The 3,799-nt window shown below is 43.1% G+C and overlaps 1 long non-coding RNA gene across 1 annotated transcript; it reads right to left on the minus strand.

The window, feature by feature from the left end:
• Window positions 1-638: 638 nt before the first annotated feature.
• Window positions 639-2,865, minus strand: LOC117612856. The gene is made up of 3 exons (XR_004583582.1): window positions 2,825-2,865; window positions 1,873-1,936; window positions 639-759 (listed from the first exon to the last, which is right to left on the minus strand). It is a non-coding gene; the product is annotated as an uncharacterized LOC117612856 (long non-coding RNA).
• Window positions 2,866-3,799: the final 934 nt, after the last annotated feature.

Below are 3,799 nucleotides of genomic sequence, written 5' to 3' on the forward strand. Positions count from 1 at the left end.
GTGTATCTGACAGCAATGATGTGCTGACCATGGCTTTGGGCCCCGAGCATCCAGGCAGAGTGAGAGGTGTAGTTGCTAGGATTTCCCCAAGGCAATATTTCAATTTACCAAAACCACAGAGGATGAGCTTTGACGACCGTTTAAAGGACAGTTTAAGAGTTCTCCTTCAAGAAGAGAATAAAAAGATGGAAGCTAAGGCAAGGGAAGAGGCTTTAAGGACGGAGGCTAGAACCAAACAATTGGTAGAGGCTGAGAGGGAGCATTTCCTGAGTCAGCTTTCCCAATTAATTCCTAATTTTGATCCAAGCATGCTTAAACCAAGAATTAGCCAAAGTCCCAAAAATCCAATGTCTGACAAAGCAAGCTGCTCTGGACCCGACCCAATTTCCACTTTGGAATTCGAGCCAAGTCCTGTGCGTGTCCGACACCTGGCGAATGTCGGGCACAAATGACCTTTTTACCCTTCTTATTTCAATATCGCTTTAAAATTTCCTTAGACTTCTGCCAAAAATTCGGCAGAGTCTCCCCTGTATTTTCACTAATCCCAAAGTTTTCCACCTGTTAAACAAGCTAATAATTCTTCACCAACTGCCAGAATAGTCAATCAACCAATTTCAACCCTAATCACTACATTTCCATCTGGATATCGGAGCGTTCTCTGAGTCCCTCAGGGTTGTGAGGATTTCTACAACACCATACCTGGTTTGAGACATGGAAGCTAAGAATGGCCCGGTGGTGGATCCCGCGTACTTCTATGGCCTGGGGGCGAAAAACAGGTTGGAAATGTTAGTGGACAAAAATAATGTTCTTCAAAACAATTTTCATAACATAATATCCCCCATTGTAAAAAGAAAATTTAGCTAAATAAAATTGAATACGTCCTTTCTGCATCAGGCATATTCAACTCAAGGCATTCTATATCAGTCATATTCAAGCTCGAAAGTTTCATACAAAACCACTGAAATCAAAGCTTTCATAAAGGTGCTGAAATCAAACGTGTATAAAAACTCTGTACTCAAACCTTGCATAACTGAACAAATATAAAGGTATCTATGCCTGAAAAATCAGAAAAACTGATTTAAAATAACTAAAAATCATAATTTAATAAAAGAAACTCAAAATCCTTTGAAAATACCACATATTTGTACCCCTGTCTTTTCCGTCAATTCCCTGGCAGGTCTCGGGCGTCACACAGGCTACCCGAGCCGCAAACTGGCGAAATCAGGGGACTATGATCAGCCTGCCCCGCCGGCAGATTCCTCGATGACACCTGCAGTCAGCCGAAATGCCTGCAGTGACGGGACCGAAGGCCGCCGACATCCGTATCCTCCGGCAGGTCTCGGGGACACAGAGTCAGCCAAGCCGCAAATCCTGGCAGGTCTCGGGACACCAAGTCTGCCGAGCCGCAAATCCTGGCACTCACGGTCCGAGCGTCCCCGAAATTCGTGAGGCAAAGTCAAGTGCACTGACTGAACTATAATCAGACTGGATGTCCGTAGACATCGGTCCGACTCTTGGTAATCACCATAAAGAAAATGGGTACGAGGTGGGTTTAAAATAAAAGCCTTTAGAAAAATCTGAATAACAACTGAAATCACAAATTGTGCTGCTGTCTCATCTGATTTCAACCTCAAACTCTGTTTCTATAACTGGTAAATAAGCAGCACAAATTTATAGAACTGTTACTGTACTGATCATGTTCCGAACCGTAATAAAACTTACTTAATATCAAATAAAGAAACTTATTCAAATAAATTCATTTCTAAAAACTTATTTATATAAAATCAATATAAACTCATTTATAAAACTTATTTATATAAAAGCACATCAAATCATTTATGAAATCTGACTTAGGAAAGAAGGTCCACTCACAGATGGTCCAAGCTACTGCGACCCTTCGAAGGTCTCCTTTGCAATTCTGTCGGGTTCCTGGTGCCTGATTATCCATAAAGATTAAATTAATAAACTACTGAATAAAACGAATTCCAATTAAACACCCTGCCCCCGGCTCCTAAAATACGTACTTTTCGATTCAAAATACTCATATGCCCACACTAGCCTTTTCGGATAGTTGGACCAATTTTGGGAGGTCCGATACTCAGCTAAGCGATAACTATCAGATCGGCCGACCTGGGACCCGTGGGGTCCACGGTCTCCGATGGCCAATCTGGACTTCCCTGAAGGTTTCTCATAGAACGGGAACCATGTTCTGCGAATTTGGTCCGAATCGGACGATCGGATTGACCAAAATCGCGTTATCGCTTAAAACCCTAACCCTAGCCCCAGGGTTCGCGATTCCGGAGTATCCGGGACTCCGATTCGCGATCCGTCGAATCCTACGCGATCCTGAAATCACGTAGGCCGACATATCCAAAATTCAGCGCAATCCAACGATTACACGACACTGCACCCACGGATCGCGCGATATGGAAAATCTGCCGGGGAAATGGGTACCGGATCGAATTTAGACTCAGCAACTTAATGCATCGTAATTATTAATGAGGACCAAACTGCCAGGATCCGTAAGTGCCACCACCCTGGGCCACGCGCCGCCACAGCGCGGGACAGATCGGGTGTCCAAAGCGATTTCGGGTGGCCGAAAAATCTCGGAACCAAGACTCCAAACTCCTACCCTAGGCAAAACACCCCATTTGGAGTCACTTTTGTTCTTGGACAACCCCCAAAAAGTGACCGGATACAGTAGTTTCGAAGGGCCGAAGTTCGGCCAAATTTTCAAGTTCAAAATCGAACCCCTTAGAGCTAAAATCGATCGAACCCCATACACCCATCAGCTAGAGCACGAACAATAGCTGAGAAAACATACCTTACTCGATCGATTTGGTGGAGAAACGAAGGAGAATTTCGAGCTGGAAGTTTGGGTAGCTTCGGACGAACCTCCGTCTGAAAACACGATTTTCCGGCCAGCTCAGGGCGGCCCCGGGGTTGAGGTCGGTTGGAGAAGGTAGGGAACTCGATGGCGGTTCCAACGCCACCGGTCCCGGGGCCATTGGAGCTTGGAGGCTGCGCCAGCACCCTCTGGAAGTCGGCGGCCCGTTTCGCGCAGAGTCTGGGTTTATATAGATGCAACTTCGAAATATTTACGGTTATGCCACTGAGACTCTTTTGACCATAACGTTTTCGTTACAACTCCGATTCGGCCCCACTCCGTGTCTACGGACTCCTTTCGCCGTGCTCTACGCAATGGCGCAAGCGGAATTCCCAAATTGTTTCTCAATCAAAAAGTCAAAATTTCCCCTATTAAATAATACAAGGGCAAAATTGTCTTTTCGCTAAAAGATATTTTCCTTACTTTTTAGATATTTTTTTTCTTTTTAGATATTTTGTTTTGGGTTCTTACAGGTGATGTGAGATCCCTACATTTTGAGGATGATACTGCCAAAAATGGGAAACATCAGGAAGAAAAGGTAACATATCTGAACTTTGAATTCTCTGTTTTTTTAAAAACTATTAGACGTCGTTATTATTAATAAAACCGTCGCTTGAAATACATACCACGACGATTTTAAAAATAAACCGTCGTTTGTATTTCAATACCACGTCGTATTTAGTTTACTTGTTTTACACGCCATTAAACGTCGTTATTTTTAAAACTTTGTGGTTTTTAGACGACGGTGTTAGTCATTCCCGACGTAATATATAAATCCCATGACATTTACTATTTACCATCGTTTAATAATTTAAGACGTCCATAATTCTTACATACTGTCTTGTGTTTTGTCTTACCACGACGTTTGAATTTAATTTTTTTACTTTCTCTTCATTCTTTATTACTTAAAAC

The sequence above is a fragment of the Prunus dulcis genome, unplaced genomic scaffold (assembly GCF_902201215.1).
Source record: "Prunus dulcis unplaced genomic scaffold, ALMONDv2, whole genome shotgun sequence".
NCBI classification, from domain to species: Eukaryota; Viridiplantae; Streptophyta; class Magnoliopsida; order Rosales; family Rosaceae; genus Prunus; species Prunus dulcis.